The sequence below is a fragment of the Pinus tabuliformis genome, chromosome 2_2 (assembly GCF_031772625.1).
Source record: "Pinus tabuliformis cultivar Carrire ecotype Pingquan chromosome 2_2, CPIR1, whole genome shotgun sequence".
Taxonomy (NCBI): Eukaryota; Viridiplantae; Streptophyta; class Pinopsida; order Pinales; family Pinaceae; genus Pinus; species Pinus tabuliformis.
Genome location: NC_142300.1, coordinates 47978818 through 48002404, shown reverse-complemented (window position 1 = coordinate 48002404; position 23587 = coordinate 47978818).

Genomic DNA, 23587 nt, shown 5'->3' with positions numbered 1-23587 from the left:
CATAACGACAAACTCTACATTAAGAAGGCCACAGATTCAAAACCAATGGTAGTGAGACAACACTACAGTTGTTGCTACAACTCAAATTATCCCACTGAAGGTAGGAATCAAACATGGGAGGTGATCATGTTGAAAATAGTAGTGAATAAGGTCTTCTTTGACGTGTGCCTTAGTCAAAGAGAACACAAGCAGTCATGTCTTTAGCATTAACAAGTTCCTATAAGTTAGGATGAGTTCCTAAAAGTTAGGGCGAGTTCATGAACCAGTTTAACTAATGTGAATAGTTGGAGGCTCAGTGGTTTGTCTCCTAGTGCGAGTTAGAAGTCTCAATGGTTATTTGTGGCTAGGATGAGTTACATGAGTTAGTTAGACTCAGTTAACTAATCAATCACAAGATCAAGTTCCAAAAATAAACTTGCCAGATTTAGCTGATGCGAATTGCTTATAGGGAGGACAAAGGCACAAAATTAGATCATTGTTTTGTAAGCACAAGTTGGTGAGACAAGACAATAGAGAGCACAAGTTTGTGTGCAAGAGCTTATGTATGGGAAGGGCATACTAAGGAGAAGCTTGTGCGCAGATAGATAGAATAGAATTCCTTGGGATTTGCGCTAGGATTTAGGAATTAATTCCTAAATAATTGGAGCTCCCTATGCGCAAGGATTTAGGAAGCAGATCACGGTTCTTGCAAGGTGTTTCAAGCTTAGGACAAGCAGAGGGAGAATAAGATTTTTTTCTGATTGAAATAGTTGTATTGTAAGAGATCTATTGCTTAAATTTCTATCAATAAAATTCTCAAACAAGCAAAGGGTTTTCCCAGTTGGGTTCTCTAGAAAATTTTGTGTTATTGTATTGTATGAATGTGTTTTTAATTATGTTCTATTTCGCTGCAAAAGAGTAGAGAAATTATGTGTCTTGGTATTACAATTAAGTTTCAAATTGTTCACTACAACAATGCAGAATTTTCATAGAAATTCTACATGGTATCAAAGCAGGAAACAGAATAAATACCAAGATAAGTTGATCCATATATCACAAGAAGCAACGCAATCATAGGAGAAGAATGTTTGAAGCAGTCGCAGTGTCTAAGAGCCTTATCAAAGGAAGAAGGCGCCAAGTTTCTTGTGACCTTTCTCTGTGATTGGTAGAGGATGAGTTTAAGCAGTTGGTGTTTGAGGTTGAGCGCCGTTCTATGCTCTTTTTTGTAGTGTAATTCTCTGTGCATCAGGCCACAATTTTTTTTGCTTGTTACAAGAGGGCCAAAGCCCTGGATGGGAGCAAGACAGAGGTAGATAACCTTGGAACAACAGCATGTATTAGGCCAAGTTATAATGCAATGAAGGAAGGCTTGAAGAGGAAGGGTTACACACGTTTTGAAGGAGGTTTAGAAGATGAGATCTGGGCTAATGTACTACTAAACAGGTGCCCTAACCAGAGGGTCAAAACCTCAGGATTGGGTGCATAGGCCGAGGGGATTTAAGGCAATGGAAGTCATCCATTGCAAAGGTATGCTTGTTGTTCTTCCATGTTGATGCATTGCTAGGTGGTGAGGTCCTTTGAGACAGATTTGGTTGGAAATTTGTGTATAGGTTGAAGGACTATTAGAGAGGTGCCACAAGTGCCCTAAGTACAGCTTCTTGTGAAGGACTACAAGGTTGTTAGTGGGCAGGTGTTGGAGAGCTTTCTAGGTAAGCAGAATGACATTCCAAGGGTTGAGATCAAATCACTGCTTAGAGGGATACTCTAACTTCATTCCATGGAAAGGGAAGATCATGATAATTTTGGAGGATAATGAGGTGGGAGAATTTGTGAAGCAGGCTATACCACCACCACAAGATCCCCAACAGTTGACCCAACATTCCAAGAATGATATCAAGGCAAGAAAGATTGTTCTATAAGGGTCAGAGATCATATAGTTCCTCATATCCATGAGAAGAAGACAGCTTATGAGATGTTCAAAACTATTTTAGAATTATATCGGAGTACCAGTGATACCAGGAAGCTTGCTCTTAAGGAGAAGCTGAAGAGTATCCAGATGAGCAAGGATGAGCCCATCATCTCATATTTGTCAAGGTTCACTCAGGTACGAGATGAGTTGGGTGGTGTGGGCGTGATTATATCTGATCATGAACTTGTGAGTTTGGCCTTACTGGGACTTCACAAGTCTTGGTATGGTTTCTGGGATGTTGTCAGTGGCAAAGAAAATTTTCCCAATTGAGAAAGGTTTTGGACTAAGTGCGTTCAGGAAGAGATTCGAAGAGGGACTAGAGATGGTAGATTGATGAAGGCAAAGGATGAGGAGAACTTTTCCCTGGCAGGAAAAAGTAGCAAGGCTAAGGGTAAGAAGGGCCAAGGAGAGGTTGGGTCGAATCAGAAGGGCAAGAAGAATAATCTAAGTAAGATCAAGTGCTTCCATTGCCATGAGTTTGGACATTGTGCCACTAAGTGTCCTAAGCGGAAGAAGATGTCGAGTAAGGGTCATGTAGCTGCATCAGTGGAGGTAGATGCACTTCCTGCCCAGTTCGAGAAAGATTTCTCATTGATAGATTGCATGGAAAGCTTAGCAGACAGTCGTGTATGGTATATTGATTCAGGAGCATCCTTCCACATCACTGGGAACAAGAAGAGTTTCAATCACCTGAAGGAGGACATGCAGTTTCAAATTGAGCTAAGAGATGATAGTATGTATGCAGCTAGAGGAGTTGGTACTGCTAGCTTTCAAAGGGAATCAAGTTTTGGTAGATACAGTTGAGAACAAGGGTTATGATGTTGTCTTCAGCAGAGATAAGGCTTACCTCTAGCACTTAACTTCTGGATGTAAGAAGCAGATAGGTGTGAGGATGAAGAATCTCTACAAGTTCCAAGTAGAGACAGGTGCAGCCTTGAGCAGCAAGGCAGGGAGAGCTCAGAGTAGAGAAATGATGGTTGAGGAGAGCAGAACTCAGAGGGAGTCCTTGAGCAAGAACAAATTAGAGTACCTGAGAAGAATTTACTCAAACTAGACCCTCAGCCAGTATCTCAATTTAAGTCTAGGTTAGTTGGCAATTAGGCCAACCAGCAGGATGATGAGGACCATAGCCAAGGGCGAGTGTGTGAAAATTCTAACGCTGGAATCCCTACTACAGCAAACTAATGTTACTTCTCCCACTTGATTAAATCATACAAGTTATTTATTGTCTTCTATGGTAAATTTTGAAGTAAATATATCTGCAGCCTTCACTTAATTTACATATATGCAGAAACAAAACACTGAGCAAGAAAGAATAATGCAACACATAGGACACAGTTAGTTTTGGACAAATAGTCCCCGGAAAAACCCAATGCGAGAAAACTGGTGCAGCAGCTCTGAGGGTTTATTATTATGCAGGAGAAAATTTATGAGTACAATTCTAGGATGCTCAACTAGCAATCCTTTACAGAGAGAATACTGAACAAAAGACTAGTGAAATGATCTCACCCTGTGATTGGAGAATCAGTGACTAATCCTTCAGCTCTGGAGGCTTTGCGTCAGCGTGGCTTTTGCGCAAAACTGTGTCACCCTGGGCAGCTTCTGCATCAACCCTCCTGGGTATTACGCTGCCTCTCTGCTCTGAATCCTTTGTTGGCTAAGAAATCGACTTTTCTGCCTCCCAGTCTCACACCCTGGCTTCCGGCAACTAAACTTCGGCTTCCCTCGGCAGGAACTCGATTTCCCCTCACTGACTGCATCAGCACTTGGTAGGCCAGCGTCAGTCTTCCTCTGGACGTCTTTCTGTCCTCTTTTGCCTTGTACTCTCCGGAAATTCCTTCTCCTGGATTCTCATTACCCCTCTGCTGCAAGATCTCCTTAATCGATTTTCCTCCTAAGAACTTCTCACCTCAGAAAATCAATTTTCTCAATCTCTCTGTGTTTTCCAAATGACCCTCAAGCCCCTTCTTATATCTTCCTGTTGGACAACCAACGACCTAGATTAAATCATAATCAAAGGCTTAGATCGTTTTGGCTTGATCCGTGTATTTTTCTAGAAGTTTCACCCCTCATTAGATTAATGCCCATTAATATTTTAATTTTCTTAAGTTTAGACTTAGGAACCCCACTAAAAATATTAATTATTTTAACAAAATCACTTCTGGGTGAAATTTTCCAAAACGTTTTCTGGGTTCTTTAGAATGCATGTGCCCAAACCTCCCTGCAAAATTTGAGGCTTAGAGCACATCCGATGCTACCCCAAATCAACAAAGTGGAGGCAGCCACTCAGTGAGAGACTCCCAGTATAAGGAAAGTTCCATCCAAGTGGGACTTGTTTACGAGAGCTTGGGATAGAGTTGGATCTTCTAGTATCACCTTCAGCTAGATGAAGCAGCCACAGAGGTACACAAAGTACATGGCACTTATGACTTAATGATAGACTTGCAGAGCATGGTGGGAAAAAACAAGTCTTCAGATCAAGTTCCACAAAAGAAAGCAAGAAAGTCTTCTAGTTCAAAGGGAGCAGTTGCAGTAACAGAGAACGTGGTAGTGTTGGAGACAGATCCAAGTGGACGAGGTTCTTCCAGAAGCACCTTCCTCGCTAAGAGGGAGTGTTGAAAATTGTAGCAAGATCTTCTTTGACTTGTGCCTTAGTCAAAGAGACCACAAGCAATTTGTCTTTAGCATGCACAAGTTCTTATATGTTAGGACGAATTCCTATAACTTATAAGTTAGGATGAGTTACTAAAAGTTAGGGCGAGTTCATGACGTAGTTTAACTCATGCAAATAGTTGGAGGCTCAGTTGTTTGTCTCCTAATGCGAGTTAGAAGTCTCAATGGTTATTTGTGGCTAGGACAAGGTACATGAGTCAGTTAGACTCAGTTAACTAGTCAATCACAAGATCGAGTTCCAAAAATAAACTTGCCAAACTTAGTTGATGTGAATTGCATATAAGGAGGACGAAGGCACAGAATTGGATCATTGTTTTCTGAGCATGAGTTGATGAGACAAGACAATAGAGAGCACGAGTTTGTGTGCAAGAGCTTGCATATGGGAAGGGCATACTAAGGAGAACCTTGTGTGCAAATTGATAGAAGAGAATTCCTTGGGATTTGCACTAGGATTTAGGAATTAATTCCTAAATAATATGAGCTCCCTATGCACAAGGATTTAGGAACTAGATCAAGGTTCTTGCAAGGTGTTTCAAGCTTAGGACAAGCAAAGGGAGAACAAGATTGTTTTCTGATTGAAACAGTTGTATTGTAAGAGATCTATTGCTTAAATTTCTATCACTAAAATTCTCAAACAAGCATAGGGTTTTCCCAGTTGGGTTCCCTAGAAAATTTTGTGTTATTGTATTTGTATGAATGTGTTTTTAATTATGTTCTATTACGCTGCAAAAGGGTAGAGAATTATGTGTTTTGGTGTTGAAAATAATAGCGAGAAAGGGTTCCTTGATTTGTGCCTTAATCAAAGGAACCACAATGAGTTTCTCCTTGAGCATGCATGAGTTCCTATGAGTTAGGAGCTAATTCCCCAAAAATCAAACAAGTTCCTAAAATTTAGGGCAAATTCCTAAAAGTTAGGAGTGCAAGAAGCAGTTGACTAGTGCTAATTAGTGGAAGGTCAAGTTTATTATCTTCTAGTGCAAGTTATTTTGGGTAAAGGACAAGTTGATTGAGCCACACTCCTAAATTATAGGAAGGGCGAGTTAACACAACCAGTGAGCTTTTGTTAACTAGAGAATCAACAGTTCGACTTTCCTCGAATAGAACTTGCCAGTAATAGCCTAATCGAAGTGCTTATAAGGAGGAACGATGGCACAATTTCATCATTGTCTTGTAAGCACGAGTTGGTGAGGCAAGATGATAGAGCTCATGGGTTTGTGAGCAGATTGCACAGGTTTATGTGTGGAGCTTGTGAGAGAGGACGTACAAGAGGAGCTCGTGTGAGTATTGAAAAAGGCAAGTAGATCAGGGGTGTTGCTGATAGTTTCAAGCTTGGTACTAGCAGAGAAATCAGATTGATTTCAGATTGAAACAAGTTGTATTTGTATAAGATCTACTGCTCTAATTTCTTCAATGAAATTCTCGATCAAGCATAGGGTTTTCCCAGTTGGGTTCCCTAGAAAAATTTGTTGTGTTCTCTTGTGTGAATTGTGCATTTATTTTTGTTCCTATTCCACTGCAAAGTTTAGTAGAGAAATTTTGTGTTTATATGAGAAGAAATCATATTTCAGATTGCTCATATTAGCAGATCAGAATTTCGTGGATTTTCTACATTTGGTGTTACAATTTAGTTTCAGATTGTTCACTACAATAGTGCAGAATTTTCACGCAAATCCTACAAGTGTGAGGGATGTGCATACACTATATAGTATAGCTTGGTACACTTACAAACTTCAAGGAATTCCAAATTTTTATGGTGAATTCATTGTCCCCAACCTGCCATCCCTTGAACAATTTGGGGTGCACACTAGCCTTCCAATGGACATGTCCCGCTATCCCCGACATTTCCCATCTCAAAAACAAGTGCAACATAGGATCTTACATAATGACAAACTCCACATTAAGAAGGGCCACAGATTCAAAACCAATGGTAGTGAGACAGCACTACAGCTGCTGCTACAACTCAATTTATCCCAGTGAAGGTAGGAATCAAACATGGGAGGTGATCATATGGAGCAAAAGCCATCATGGGGGAGCCTGCTAAAGTGTCTATGAATTCACGCGATTAACAAAGATTTAGATCCAAATTGCACTTTACTATCAGCATAAAAAAAGCAATAGTTTTTATTACTGTCATCCTCATCGTCCCATAGGCCTATGTGTTGCACAAATATATATTGTACACAGTATCTGCCACCAAAATGAGTATGAAAGGCAAAAATTATAATGCAATTGGGCATCTATTTCCAACTAGTATGGAAGATAACATTACTATGATTGTATAGATAAGAGTATTAATAATAATGGGGAAAGAAATCCCAACATAAGGAGATGCCATGTAACGGTAAAACTTCCAATCATTGAGGACATCTCATGGGTAACAACCGCAAACCAGCTGATTGGGTTTAGCTCAAGTGATTAACAAGGAAAAATGTTCTTCCCTGTGCGGGTTGAAATTCCACTTGTGACAAGTGTTGTTCTATGTGAGCCAGTTGTTGAGGCTTTGAGCCATGAAAAAAATCTCACCAGAAGGTGGGGTGCTTTGTTATATGTTACAAAATATTTAAAAAATAAAATAAAATAAAATAACAACACAAATCAAGGAAGGTCCACGAGACATGATTAGGAATGGTTGATTTTAAAATTCAACATACTCATGCAAAATAAAGCTTCATTTGAATGTGAGGCCACCTTTGGAGGTTAAAAAAAAGTGAATAATCTACTCGGGTCCTACGTGATTATGATATTTTGCCTAATATGTAGAAGACGCCAAAAACAGAAAGCCATGGATCTATAAAACACCCATGGATTCTCCAATTCACCAACCATATAAATATTTGAAATTAATGCTTATTTTTATCCCATCTACATTTCAATTACGTATACATAAAACCCTGCCACCACAGGGACAAGGCGCGACCTTAAATATATCAGCAAAGCTTCTCGTAAACAGATTTGAACACACCAAAAAACACAGGTAAAAGCAGACTTACGTGCCACCGACGCCCCCAGCATTATCAGAGGAAATAGTGGCGAAAGGCATCTCGCAAATTGCAACCCTGGCACCAAAATTAGCAGCGAACCTGGAGGCTCTGACTCCGCCGCTCCCAGCTCCGATTGTGAACAGGTCATAGTCGAATTCCTCACTCTTTCCCAACAGTACAGCCCCATTGTCAACCTCTGCTCTCGTGCTCAAACTGCGCCATTGCCGAAGAACATTTTTATTTCTCTCTTGGTAGAGTTTAGGGTTTCTGCAACTGATTTTGCAGAGCGCCCTTAGGCCGGACCAAGGGGAAATTATATAATTGGAGTGTGGAGTGTACAAATTTTGTACACTGTGAGAGGAAAACAGTACAGCGACACATCTAGGAGCTCCCATGGAGCTAGCCATATCTGCCTAGTCCTCTATAAATTTTCTGTAATAGTTTGGGGTTTTGGTTTTACAATCGCCATGTGGATAACAATATATTTTATAACAACATTCATGAGTAGGGGAAATTGTGTCCTTTCACTTCTTGCGTTGTCGTAATTCTATGGTGGAAAGATTGGAATGCCAGTGTCACTTTTCCATTCCCTCTTCCCTTCACTTGTTGCGTTGTCATAATTCTATGGTGGAAAGATTGGAATGCCAGTGTCACTTTTCCATTCCTTGAGCGTTTACGGAATAAGATAATCATTTTAATGTTCTGTCATTAAATTTAGAAACAGTTAGGGCAACTCAAGTTAAATTTATGGGGAAAAAATTGAAATCTCTAATATCATTTTAATTAGTGTGATGGGTGTATGGATTTGTAATTTTACAATTTTATTAAAGTTTAGAAAGAAATTATTTTAACGTTTACGAGGCTAAAGATAGTCTATGGGACAGATTGCTTCTTCATTTGCGTGATGTATTCGACCATTTTTCTATAAAGCTTCAAAATAAATGCTTTTAGCTTCTCGACAAACCCCTCGCTACATAGATTATCCCAAGAGCTAGCTGCCAGCATATCTGCATAATTTTCTTTGTTGTCTTTGAAGGCCTCACATTCTAAAATGAAATGTTTTTTTGTTTCCACTTTTCAGAAGAACAAAAAATGCATACTCTTTCCTCCCACACTTCTTTTGGCCTTTACCAGCATCTTGTTTCACAACGGAGTTGATGAGAATTAGTCCTTAACTAAGCAATAAGAATTTTGGCTCTCCAAAAGATATTGGCCTCTATGTATGCTTTTGGTTGATGACTATGAGTGGAATTAAACACTTCAATATAATACTTTTTCTTTCTTCCTAGCTCCTTATACCAAGTAAGCTTGTGGAACTTTTCCATAACAAAAGTTTTTATCTCTTTGTTGTTTATGGGACACGCATTCAAGCAAATACCCCATTTACTAAACCATTTGTTATTTTGTTGCATCCAAGTATTTTTTTTCTTGCACAATCTGTCATTAAAGACAACCTTAGGCCATCTACCCTCTTCCATTTGCTCAAATCTTTTTTAATACCTTATGACTCACACCATAGCAATTGCTTCAATAGGAGCAGTCCATGTTTCACTTAACAATATAGCAGAAGGAACTGCACTTTTAATCTTGAATTTGTTTGTAACCAAACGCTTCTGAATTTTCTCAATTCGTCTCCACTGCATGTCGAATGTACTGTTGGCCCATAGTTCACAACCATAGAGAATCACCAGAATCACTAGAAGCCCAAAAAGAGTTTGAGTGGTTTTCCAAACCCATAACTCTACCTCTCTACACCTATTTTGAAAAGCATAAAATGCTTTCCAACCCCCCAAAATTCTTTTCTTTCTACAACCATTCCAACGTAAATTTTTGTTGAAGTCAATTTCAAGATATTTGTAATCCGCAACTTCTTCCATAATGTTGCCTTCAAAGTAGAACTTATTTTGGTTATGTTTTTCTTTTCTTAGAGGAAACCACTACTTTCATTTTGCTGATATTGGCTTGCATCCCCACACTTCTACAAAAATGCTCAAGGGATAGTAAGTGCTCTTGCAAACCAAGAGTCGATTTAGCAAGCAGAGTAAGGTCATCTACAAACAAAAGAAGCCTTATAACAAACTTGCCCAAATAGATACCATCACCCCCTTGCGAATTTAACCACTCCTCAACCTTGTCGATATATAAACCAAAAAGGGTAGGAGACAGTGGGCAACCTTGCTTGACCCCTATATCGCTTCTGAAGCTTTCCTATGAACATGGTATATTTAATGTTTTATTTCGGTGGAGGATTCAAAGAATGTTATTGGACATTTGGTACGAGGTATAAATTTTAAAGGCTTCAAGTTAGCATCGACATTTATCAAGATTTGGTAAGTCTTGTCATTTATTCCTAATGTTATATTCTATCATGTACTTTGTGAAAATAACCAAATTGTGAACGAATATATAGACAAGAGAGCACTTGGAAAAGAAGGGAACATTGTAATCAATGTTAAGATCTACCACTAACAAATTCCATGATGTTATATGTCAACTCAAGAAAGGTCAAATCATATGGACATGCGGCCTACTGCATGAGAGATGAACTCCACAATACATCCTTTGGGGTGATGTAATGACTCTCGTGTCACATGCTCAAACTCAAACTCCTGCAATTATGAATGAATGCTCCTAAGCTCACACAGTCATAATGGGATTAAGACTAGGGTGATGGAGTTGGCTCACTCACATCTCTGCATTTTACTTTATCATTAGATAGCAACCACCAACTTGGTCCTTGGCTTTACATATTGGTGGTTCTATGCAGGTAGACTCTTGTGCATGTGGTTGTTTTCTTATTCCTTTACTTTAGGGGGTAATTCAAAACAAGGTGTTGGCTTAGCCTCTATGTTGGCATTATGATTCAAGTGTTGTCCTTGATGGCAACTCACTCAGAGGTTGGTACAGATGCTCAGAAGTTGTACAGGTAATGGCAACTTAATCAGAAGACAGATCCTAGTACAGCTTACCAAAGAAGTTCATACACGCAGGTTTGTTAGCCAAAGTCGCGTGTACACGCAGGTTGGCTTCATAAAAAGCGCGTGTATGTGGAAAAGTACCTTTGGTCCATGGCAGTTAGTCCTTGGAAGTTGTGCCTATGGTTTCGGACCATTGTGTCTCGACGGGCGTGTCGATCCCTAGTTTTGAAGTTGATGGTATTGTGTTTCTATGGTTTTGGCTCTTGGTATTGAACAAGGCCTAAGGCTATATAAGGAGAAGATCACTAGGCAAAGATATGTGTGTGGGTGTCTGACGCAGTGAGAGGATCTGGTATTGCTGGTTATCTGTTCGGGACGCTTGGCAAGGGTCGGATCTGACAGCAAAGGCAGAAGTAATCATTTCTAGATCTGCACGCGGGTTGCCTTTGGAAGAAAGCGCGTATACACGCGGTTTTGGTACAGTGAAGTAGCGTATGCATGATAAGGGTTGATATTTCAGGTTGTTGCTGATTCTGGTGGTTGTTGCAGAGTTCTAGATTCTGGTTTGGGTTCTGTGTTCTTGATGACAGGGTTTCAGTAATTCGGTATTGGGTTGTTTAATGAATTATGATGCAAGTATAAGTTGATGATTGTATTGGTAATGTTTGCTTTGTACTCTTGGATCCAGTCTGAAAATTGATGAAACGTGGTCCCTGAAGGTTGTAGGGTCAGCACCTACGTACTAGTAAATGGATCAGCTAGTACAAGAGCTGAGGGAGTTGTAGCTCCCTTCCAGAAGTAGTTGGAAAACGAAAGAGAGGGTTGTAGCCCTCTGCAGGTTGTAGCCTGCATACTGGTAAAGGACTGCACCAGTATATTGTAAAAGAAGTTTCTCATTAAAGAAGAAAGAGACGAATTGCAGCAGGTGGTTTTCACCCACATTGGGTTTCCCCTTATATCATGGTGTTCATGTGTGTGGCTCTTGTGTGATGTTCTGTTCTGTTATACTGCACCTGTTTACTGTAAAATTGCTTAATAATGTTTGATGCATTTACTGAAGATAAGATTAACTGAATCATAAGATATCTGCATATACGCTAGTTGCTTTAGACACAGTCGCGTGTACACGCGGATTCACTTAACTGAAGTCGCGTATATGTTTCTGAGTATGAAATTGAAAAGGTTTTATTGATCTGATAATACTGATTCACCCCCCCTCTCAGTATTATTTCCAACAATTGGTATCAGAGCAGGTCCTTCAGAGGAAGCTTGATCGCTTGAAGGAAAAGATCCATCAAAATGGCTAATCCAGAAAGAGAGGCACACATCAGGCCACCAGTCTTTGACGGGAACAATTTTACTCACTGGAAGATAAGAACCACTGCATATCTACAGTCTCTTGGAGCAGAAGTTTGGGGACTCGTAGAAGGAGGATACAAATTCCCATCAGCAACTCCTACAGATCCAGCAGAGAAAAAGCAATATGAGCTCAATGCCAAGTAGTTAATGTCCTATTGAGTACTTTGACTCAATCAGAATTTATGAAGATCATGCATCTCAAATCAGCTAAGGAAATATGGGACAAAATCGTTACAAGCTACGAAGGAGATGATCAGGTAAAAATAGCGAAGCTTCAAACTCTCAGAATCCGGTATGAAACTCTTAAGATGCGAAGTAATGAAAGTGTAGCTAATTATTTCCTGCGTATGGATGAGATTGTGAATTGTATGAGGGATCTGGGTGAAGAATTTGAGGAAGTTGTCTTAGTTCAAAAGGTTTTGAGATCTCTGTCTACTAAATTTGATTCTAAAGTATCTGCCATAGAAGAAAAGGAGAATGTGCGGAAAATTACCATGTCACAGCTTCATGGGATCTTAACTGCTTTTGAAATGCGACAAGAGGTACCACCAGAGGCCGCATTCGAAGTGTCAGAGGAAGAAGATGAGGTAAATTTTGTCAAGAATCTTGAACGGGGAACTGGACGGTTCAAAGATAAGCTGCCTTTCAAATGTTTTCTATGTGGTAGAGTTGGTCACTATGCTGCTAGATGTCCTCATAACAAAGAAAGGATATATGAAGAAGATGGTAGAAGCTATTATTCCATATTAAAAGTTCATTAAATGATAGTGAAGATATTAGAAGTCTCATGGCGCACAAGAAGAAGAATGCTTCATCCAATAATAGCGAGGATTAAAAGTCTCATGGCACATGAAGAGAGAATGCAGAAACTGAAGAAGCTGCCAAATTAAAAGAACTATTGGAAACAGAAACCAGGGTAAGGGAGAGATTGCAGGATATAGCAAAAGATCAGAGCACAACTATTCAGAGACTTGAATCAAAGATCCTCTCTCTAAAAGAAGATCTTGAAGATCAAGAACATGAAGTGATCAAAACTAAAGCGACAAGTGGAAGAAGGGAGAAAAGTTGAAGAAGACCTAAGGAAGCAGTATCTGAAAAAGGAAGAACAACATCAGGTTGAGGTAAATATCTTGAAAGGTAAACTAGAAGAAAAGGATAAGCTCTTACGATTTCAAGATAGTTCTAAAGTCTTGGATGATATTCTTAATAGTCAAAGATCTCCTGCTATCAAGACTGGTCTTGGTTTTCATGAATATGGTGAAGGTGAATCTAGTTCACAAGGTGAGGCAGAAACTCTAATGAGAAAATCTGAAATGCTCAAGGAACAACCAAGGAAAGAAATTCCTCAAGGAAGATCCTTTACTCCTAACTATGGACGTGATAGACGATTATTTCCTCCGCTGAATAATGTTGAATGTTATGTATGTCATAATCTTGGACATGTTGCAGCCAGATGCAGAAGTAGAATGGTTCAAGAAAGATCATCGCATCCCAAGTATTTCAGAGGGTATTGCTTTGCCTGCAATGCATATGGACACAAAGCAATTGATTGTGATAGAAGGAACATGAAAAATATAAGGTGTTATACATGCAAAAACTATGGGCATAAAGCAAGGGAATGCAGGAGCAGATTTCAAAATTCAAGACAAGGGGACCATACATCATCACAGTTGCAGGAATTGAAGAAGACAGAGACAGAAAGGTGTGGGACAACTCAGTCAGCTGACATAACAGACACAGGGGAATCTGAAAGTGATGAGATTCAGTATTCCATCCTGCATACGCTGAAATAATGAAGACAAGTCGCGTATATACGCGAGTTACAGGCTGCAAAGTCGCGTATATGGAGAAAGGGCAGCAGAACAGACCCAGGTTCAGTCATGGTTGGCTCAGGCTCAGGGGGAGCAGAACAGACTCAGGAAATGGTTCAGACATGGTTGGCTCACAGTCAGGGGAGAATATCCTTCAAATAATGCATTGTTGGCATTATGGTTAGAAGTTGTTGATAAAGTCTATGAAGCTAAATGATACATCTTACTGTTTAGGAATGGGATTGCAGGCTGATGCTTATGGTACAGATCATGATGCTGTTGGTGGCTTTCATAAGTCTTGGTCTAGATATTTCGTCTCTATGTCATGTATCTCTTGTGATATCTCTTTTTATGGTGTCAAGGTCATGTAACGGCCTATGTTGGTTCCCCACTATGCCTGGGATGAATGATGAATGTATGTTGAGTCTTTTGGTGATAGGAAGGTCTTCTATGATGTATAAGTCCTTGTTCTTCTTGAAGAACATCTTTTGCAGATCTTGCCTACAGTCAAGGGGAGCATAAACAGCACAATTCAGCAAGAGCAGGATGGATAGATTGGTACACTTTGGCATACACAAAGGGGGAGCACAGTTGGAGATTTCAGCAAGTACTCAGGGGGAGTATGGACAGCAGAAGGTATACCAAAGAAGAGAATATCTTGGTCCGCCCTTTGCCCTTGATGTCAAAGGGGGAGAGTGACTTGGTGTAGTGGTTGCCATCAAGTCCAAAGGGGGAGATTGTTGGCATTATGATTCAAGTGTTGTCCTTGATGGCAACTCACTCAGAGGTTGGTACAGATGCTCAGAAGTTGGTACAGGTAATGGCAACTTAATCAGAAGACAGATCCTAGTACAGCTTACCAAAGAAGTTCATACACGCAGGTTTGTTAAGCCCAAGTCGCGTGTACACGCAGGTTGGCTTCATAAAAAGCGCGTGTATGTGGAAAAGTACCTTTGGTCCATGGCAGTTAGTCCTTGGAAGTTGTGCCTATGGTTTCGGACCATTGTGTCTCGACGGGCGTGTCGATCCCTAGTTTTGAAGTTGATGGTATTGTGTTTCTATGGTTTTGGCTCTTGGTATTGAACAAGGCCTAAGGCTATATAAGGAGAAGATCACTAGGCAAAGATATGTGTGTGGGTGTCTGACGCAGTGAGAGGATCTGGTATTGCTGGTTATCTGTTCGGGACGCTTGGCAAGGGTCGGATCTGACAGCAAAGGCAGAAGTAATCATTTCTAGATCTGCACGCGGGTTGCCTTTGGAGAAAGCGCGTATACACGCGGTTTTGGTACAGTGAAGTAGCGTATGCATGATAAGGGTTGATATTTCAGGTTGTTGCTGATTCTGGTGGTTGTTGCAGAGTTCTAGATTCTGGTTTGGGTTCTGTGTTCTTGATGACAGGGTTTCAGTAATTCGGTATTGGGTTGTTTAATGAATTATGATGCAAGTATAAGTTGATGATTGTATTGCGTAATGTTTGCTTTGTACTCTTGGATCCAGTCTGAAAATTGATGAAACGTGGTCCTGAAGGTTGTAGGGTCAGCACCTACGTACTAGTAAATGGATCAGCTAGTACAAGAGCTGAGGGAGTTGTAGCTCCCTTCCAGAAGTAGTTGGAAAACGAAAGAGAGGGTTGTAGCCCTCTGCAGGTTGTAGCCTGCATACTGGTAAAGGACTGCACCAGTATATTGTAAAAGAAGTTTCTCATTAAAGAAGAAGAGACGAATTGCAGCAGGTGGTTTTCACCCACATTGGGTTTCCACCTTATATCATGGTGTTCATGTGTGTGGCTCTTGTGTGATGTTCTGTTCTGTTATACTGCACCTGTTAAATTGCTTAATAATGTTCTGATGCATTTACTGAAGATAAGATTAACTGAATCATAAGATATCTGCATATACGCTAGTTGCTTTAGACACAGTCGCGTGTACACGCGGATTCACTTAACTGAAGTCGCGTATATGTTTCTGAGTATGAAATTGAAAAGGTTTTATTGATCTGATAATACTGATTCACCCCCCCTCTCAGTATTATTTCCAACACTCTATCCCTACATTCATTGTGGTTTCGCCTCCATTTGGTGTGGCTTTGCTAACTATGGGAATACCCCTCTCTGGTATGTGGTTCTAGTTTGGTTATTTGGAAATTGATTGCCCTTAACACTTTGGGCAATCAACCTAGGATTCCCAATAAGTTTTGATATTAGTAGGGAAGGGTTGTTGTTTCTACAAACACTCTTTGCATGGACAGAGGAAGGAATATTCTTGTTCAATGATCCAGGGGATTAGAAAAATGTTCAAAATTGAAAGTGTTTGAAACTAGTGCCAGATCGTAATGCTCGTCATCCTGAATCCAACGTCGCTTGAATCGCCTCAAACCGACATCATATGCTCAAGTTATGATGTTTTGAAGTTTTGGCCAAACAGTTAAAAAATTGAGCAACAAGGTTGACTGGGTTGCTGACAGGGGAAAACGTATGCTGATGTCAACAACTGACTGGGCAGGCACAATAGACAGTACGAACCAACCTGGGTTTGACAAGTGGCAAGGTCATACTGAGGCAGATGGCGCAATTACATTGGTTAGTTTGGTTGTGATGTGGGCCAATTATGAGGTGTCATGTGGCCCGATGAGAGGGAGCCATGTGGTCCTTCGTGGTTGGCCAATTTTTTTGTAAAGTGGCCCAAGGCCTTGGCAGGTTTCAACCCCTAAAGTTGTCGCAACATAACTCAACGCTTTTATCATTGGGTAATGCCATTAGTTCTTATCCCATATGCAACTCTTGTTACATTTCAATTACAATGATTCACACATTGGCGGGAGGGGAGTGGGGCACTTGGCCCCAACACCTGGCTTGTCGACAACCATTTGACTACGCAACACTCTTTTTGAATTTTGAGCATTGTAAACTACTGTAATTTAGATTTGAGCATATAATTGAAGAGGCCCAACATTGGAAGCTGGACCGAGAGATGTAGCCCACGAGGGGTGAACTCTGTTATCAATTTCTTATTTTGTGTTACTGTTCATGGTTCATATTTCTCTATTTGATTTATGTAAACTGAGTTTTTAAAACACTAAAGTTTATGTGTTTTTGCAACTTGATACATTGCCCACAAGACATAAACTTGCTTGCAAAATTTTTAATAGACCTTCAAGTTTTTAATTTCATATCAGTTTGGTATCAGAGCATGGTTGTTTTGAAGGTTTGACTGTGTTTGCAAGCGTTTTCTGATGCTTACAAGGTTAAAGTTGAAAAGAGGAGAAGAGTGCTTGAAGGACCAAATCCTTAAATTAGTTTAAGGAGGTCACAAACTCCTCAAACTCCACCAGTCATGGCACATGAAGAAGGACATGAGATGATGTTTGAGGATGAGAGAGCTTTCAAAAAGGCTTTCTATGACATGCTTGAAATGGTGAAAGATTTATATGAAGAGAGGACAACAAGGTTGCATGGAGAGAGTTCAAACCAACCAAAAGGTAACAGTGGTAATGGGAGGCTTCTCCACCTCTTCCTTCACCTCCGTCTTCACATTCATCCTCATCTACTTCATCTCCTTCACATACTCCTCCAAGGTCTTCAAAAGGACATTCTAAGTCTCCTTTGTTAAAGCTTGATGAATTGCCTATGTATAATGGGGAAGTAAATGCTGAAAAGTTGGATAATTGAGTTCGTCAAATTGAAGTCTATTGCAGGATTCAAAGGATTAAGGATGATGTGACCAATATCTAGCTTGCTTCTCTTCATTTGGAAAGTGCATCTCTCATCTGATGGGAGGCTAGAACTCAAGAAGACTTGAAGAAAAGTGGTAAAATTATCTCTTCTTGGAATGATTTTTTAGTTACATTAAGAAGGCATTTTTATCCATTAGCTTACATGCAAAAGGGAATTGTGGATTGGCAAAATTTTAGACAAGCTAAAGGCCAGAGTGTTCAAAGTTACACACAAGAATTTAGAAGAAGGAATTTAATCTTCGGTGTAGATTTGTTTTCACAAGAGAAAATACATAGGTGGATTACATAGTTATTTGAGACATACAATTCTTATGTTTAATCCCACCGGTCTAGATGGAGCATGTGTTCAGGCAACGCATTTAGAAGCATGAGGGAAGAATGTTCCTCAAAAGACTAGCAAGAAGCCATCCAAACCTGGAGACAAAGGAAATGGGAAGTTTAAAGTCAAAGACAAAAAGAATGCTACAGTCAAGAAAGACGGAGAAAAACTCACATGCAAACATTGTTCAAAAGAAGGTGATGATGAAGACCATTGTTAGAAACTACATCCAAAAATGAGACCAAATAAGTTTAACAACAAGGGGAAACAAAAGATTGTTGCAACAACTCAACAAGATCTAGGATCTGATTCAGGTGATGAGACCAAAATCACAGCCATGGGAATGAAAGGTAAAGCTTCTATTGCAAGTACTAGTTCTTCTAGTAAGCCTATTGAGCCTCAAAATGATAAAGAAAGAATTGAGCTTTTCCATATTAGGGTCATTATAAAACATACCAAAGTTGATACCTTGTTTGATAGTGGATCCCAAGTTAACCTTATTTTTGAAGTTATTGTCAAGAAACTAAACTTAGAGACTACTCCTCATCCTAAACCTTACCCTTTGGATTAGGTATGTGACAATGCCAATTGCAAGTGACAAGAAAATTTAAATTTAAATTCGTCGTCACTGCAAATTTTATTGATGTTGTACCACTTGACATATGTGGAATTATTTTAGGGAGTCCATACTTGTATGACCAAAAAAGCCATATTCTATCATCATGAGAACAAATATCATCTTTTTAAATATGGAATTGAGTATATTGTTAGAGCACATTGAAAGAAGATGAATTTGTCTCTTGTAAGTGCGGGTCAAATGAAAAGGTTTGTAAATGCTAGTAAGAATTTTGTATTGTTGATGATTAAACCCAAAGATACTATTGAATCTGGAGCTTTCCAAGGGTGTGATGTAAAACTCAGGCATGATTTGGTTGAAGTTGTTAACACATATGATAAGATGTTTCAAGAACTTGAAGGGTTGCCTCCTAAAAGAGGAATCCAACATGAGATTCAATTGCAGCAAGATGCACCTCTTCCAAACATTGGCATGTACAGAATGTCAGTTTTGGAGAATGCAGAGATCAAGAAGCAAATTCAAGAGTTGTTTGATAAAGGGGTCATCATACCAAGTACATCTCCTTCCATTGTCTTTATTACAAAGAAGGATGGTACATGGCACATGTGTGTGGATTTTAGAGCTTTAAACAAAATCACGGTAAAGAATCGTTATCCTCTTCCTTGTATTGATGATTTGCTATACCAATTGAAGGATGTTGTTTATTTCACTAAGTTGGACTTGAGAAGTGGTTATCATCATATCGGGATTGTTGAAAGTGAGTACTTGGAAGACTGCTTTCAAGACAAAACAAGGTTTTTTTGAATGGTAGGTTATGCCATTTAGGCTTTGTAATGCACTTGCAACATTCATGAGAGTAATGAATGATGTGTTGAGACCATTTCTTGATGATTTTGTCATAGTCTACTTAGATGATATTCTGATTTCCAGTAAGATTTGTGAAGAGAATGTCAAGCATGTTAAGCAAGTTTTAGATATCTTAAAGAAAGAGAAATTGTATTTGAATATGTATAAGTGTGAATTTGGGAAAACCTCTTCAGTTTATTTGGGTCATATTGTTGGAGGGGATGAATTGAAGATTGATCCCTCAAACAGTGAAGTCACTGTGAATTGGCCTAAGCCTAATAATGTAACAGAGGTTAGGACATTTTTGGGGGCAAGCCAATACTGGAGAAAGTTTATTGCTAACTTCTCATCTATTGCAGCTCCGCTACATGCTTCAACAAGTGTGAAACAGGTCTTTCAGTGGGGAGGCAAGTAGCAGAAAGCCTTCGATACATTGAAAGAGAAAATCAGTACAACACCAGTCCTTGCACTTCTAGATCTTAAGTAGCCATTTGAGATTCAAATCGATGCAAGTGATTATGCCATGGGAGCAATTTTGATGCAACATGGTGAGCCTATTTGTTATCATTCTAAAACTTTTACCAATGTGGTAATTAACTATCCAACTTATGACAAAGAGTTATATGATTTCATACAATGTGTGAAGAAATGGAAGCATTATTTGACGGGTAAGAAAACAATTATTCATACTAATCGTCAACCTTTGCAATATTTACAATCCAAAACCAAGCTACAACAAGTTAGACGTTTCAGGTGGATGGGATTTCTACAACAGTTCAATTTGGTAATCAGGTATAAGAAAGGTATATACAACAAAGTTTTTGATATGTTATCAACGCCTATTGTTAGTGCATATGTCATTCTTAAGCATAATTCAATCATGCGTGAGAGCTATGTTGAACAATATGCTAAAGATGAAGATTTCAAAGATGTTTATGTAACTTTGTCTTAAGGCAATCATGTTGAAGAATTGGATTATCATAGTCATGATTAATTATTGTATCATCTTGGCAAGCTATGTGCTCCACGGGGTGAAAGAGTCAACATCATAAGGGAAGCTCATACTTCTCTTATTGTTGGCCACTTTGGTGTAGGAAAAACAATTGCACAATTACAAAGGTATTTCTATTGGCCTTGTATGAATGAAAGTGTGTCAAGATATGTAAGAGGATGTTCTATGTGTGCTACTAGCAAGCCTAGCAATAGAAAGTTGGGTTTGTATACTCCACTTCCTATTCCTTCTCATCCTTGGGAAAGTATTTCTATGGATTTTGTAGGAGGACTACCTATGTCTAGGAAAGGTCACGATTATCTTTATGTTGTTGTGGATTGTTTTAGAATTTTTTTTGTTTTGATGCCTTTTAAGAAGCAGGTTTTTGTTGAACAAACTACACATATGTTCTTCTAAAATGTATGGGTGAATTTTGGGTTACCCACTTCTATTATTTCTGATCGAGATTCTCGATTTATCAAGAAATTGTGGTCAATATTATGGGAACTCAAGGACACCAAGTTGAAGAAGAGCACATCATTTCATCCACGAACTAGTTGGCAGACAAAAGTGGTGAATAGAACAGTGGTACATCTCCTTCGTGGATATTACAACAAGTATCCTAAGCTCTGGGACGAACACTTACATTACATCCAGCATACCTACAACAAAGCCAAACATTCTTCGACTCTCACATCTCCATTTGAAGCGTGTTTTGGATATTTACGAAAATCTCCCTTAGATAGTATCTTTAGGAAAGATGTTGTGGTGGATGGAAACAATGATATAGATAAGGCCTAGCACTTCATTAAACATATTCAGTGGGCGCATCACATGGTACAATAATAGTTGGAGAAGAGTCAAGCCAAGTACAAGATGAGACATGATAAGCATCGTGTTGACCACAACTTCTAGGTGGGAGATCAAGTTTAGCTTTATATTAGCAAGGAAAGGCTCTAAGGAGAAGGTAAAAAGCTCAAACCAATCAGATATGGTCCTTTTAAAATCTTGGAGAAGATTGGTAATAATGCCTTCCGATTAGATTTACCACCATACATGCAAATTTATGTTGTTGTAAATGTGGAAAACTTGAGATTATATGAGCCTCCTATGATTGAAGATTAAAGAGAGAATGTACTAATTCCAACAATAGAAGATTTATCTCCTAAATACTTAAAAAAATTACAACAAGATACTATTCTTGACAAGAGGATAAGGACTTTACGTAGAGGCAATGTGGAGTACCTTCGTGTGGGGCTCAAGGGAACTAATCCAAGTAAGTCCAAGTGGATTGAGATTGGAAGTGTGAGTTGTACATGTTACCGATCAAACTAGCAGGGGTCATAAAATGGATTCCTAAAGGGCAACTGCTAAATCAAAGGGCAACGATGGAGGCTTAATCCATTGTCACCTCAACTAAGACTCCCTACTCTTTACAAACCTTCACCGATGGTAGGAGACCTAATATATATAGAAGGTCACTTGTAAAGGGTAAATCGACCAATGGATATGAAGTGACCCTTATAATCCTTTTCCTAGAAATGGTTGTAAGAAAAGAACTTTCTTGCTTGTCAAGAAAGGTACGAATATTTCTAAGAGAAGGAGGGGAGGACTTGAGGGTTAGGTTTAGAGTAATATGCCTTATGAAGGAGTTTCCCAATCTTAAAATCCTTATTGAACTTGACTTCCCGAATAGTCCTTGAAGGTTTGACTTTTCAAAGGTGTGGGACCACATGGGAGGGGGAAAGGACCAAAGAAAGAATTTTCACTTAAAGGTATGAAATTGATCCTGTGAGGCACTAGCCTTGGGAATACCAGGGCAAAGTTTGATCTTGGAGCTAAGGCTTGGGTTATCTCACAACTCCACTGCAGGAATGGCTTCAAAATTGGAGGAGGCCTTAAGGATACACCAACGTAGGAGTGACTAGGAGATCGAATCTTTGGAGGGCTACTTTGTCGGGAAGGTGATTCCTTAGATGACCCAACTTGGCTAAACCTAGAAGAAGGTGAAAAGGAATTGATTTTTGAGTGACCATCTCTTGGTAGATCAATTCCTTAGTCTTGGGAGAATGGAGTCTAGGATAATCATGAACGAGGACCTTGTTTCTTGGTAAAGGAGACCTTAAGACTACTTCACTTGTCTTCTAGGGCAAGGGCAAGCAACCTTACAACTTTATACTTCGACTTGCAAAAGGTGATGGCTTATCAAGATACCAGTTAGAATCCCTCCATGCACTTTACTGATTTATTCCTACCTACTTGTTTGGTTACTTAACAAGTTATTTACAATGTAAATACTGAAAATAAACATTAGTGCATGCTCAACATATTACATATCAACAACTGAAGGAGATAGAAACAATCACACCAAATGACACCATTATTTTTGGACTAATGTCCCTAGAACAACGCAATGTGGGAAAACCAATGCAGCTATTTGAGGGTTTTCTTATTAAGTAATTTCAGAGTACAATCTAGGTTCCAAATCCTGCTTACCCAACAAAGAATTTCCTTGGTAGTAGTACCTCTCATTTTGAGACAAATGTCTTGGCTAAAATCCAGATAAACCTTCCGGCAGCTCCAATCTGCCCCAAAAACCCCAACGTCTGCCTTTCTGGACTATGTCAGCCCCTCTCTGCCCAGCGATGGCCCTGCGTCACCCTGAATGGGTCTGCATCAACCTTAGGAGGCCCCGCGTCAGCCTTCTGGTCCTCTGCGCCAGCAACGTTGGCCTCTCTGAAGCCATGCACAACTCCCGGCTGCCTCTGCGTGAGCCCTAGTTGCTACTGCGTCACTCTCTCTGGCTCTTGCACTGCTCTCCTGACACTATATCTGCCTCTCTGTACTCAATGCCCCTTAGCTGCAACTCCGATCATTGATTCTATCTCTCTTAGCAAACCCCGCTCTAGGGAATAGAATGACTGATCACTCTGGTGTACTCTCCAAGTGACCCTCAAGCCCCCTCTTATACTTTTCTCGTTGACATATCAATGACCGTGATTAAGTCCCTAATCGACAACTAAGATTAGGTCTGGCTTGATCCATGTCTTTTGGACCATTCTAACATAGTTTCATATTAATTCTCATTAATATTTTATTTTCCCTAAGTTTAGACTTAGGGACTCCATTAAAAATATTATTTATTTTAATATCTCCTGAACTGTTTAGAATCTACCCAAACACTTTCTGGGTATTGGAGATCTCATGTGCCCCAACCTCTCCACCAAATTTCATGGCTAGAACACATCCGATGCTACCCCAAATCAACATAATTTAGTGATAGAATTATCCCTAGGAAATTTCATTCAAATTACGTGGCCCATACATTGAGAGGTGTTATATAGAGACAAAATTCCACAATTTAAGCAGTAAATGCATGCAAGAATTAGCCCTAAAAATAGTGAAATTCCCAATCCAATGTATATGAAAAA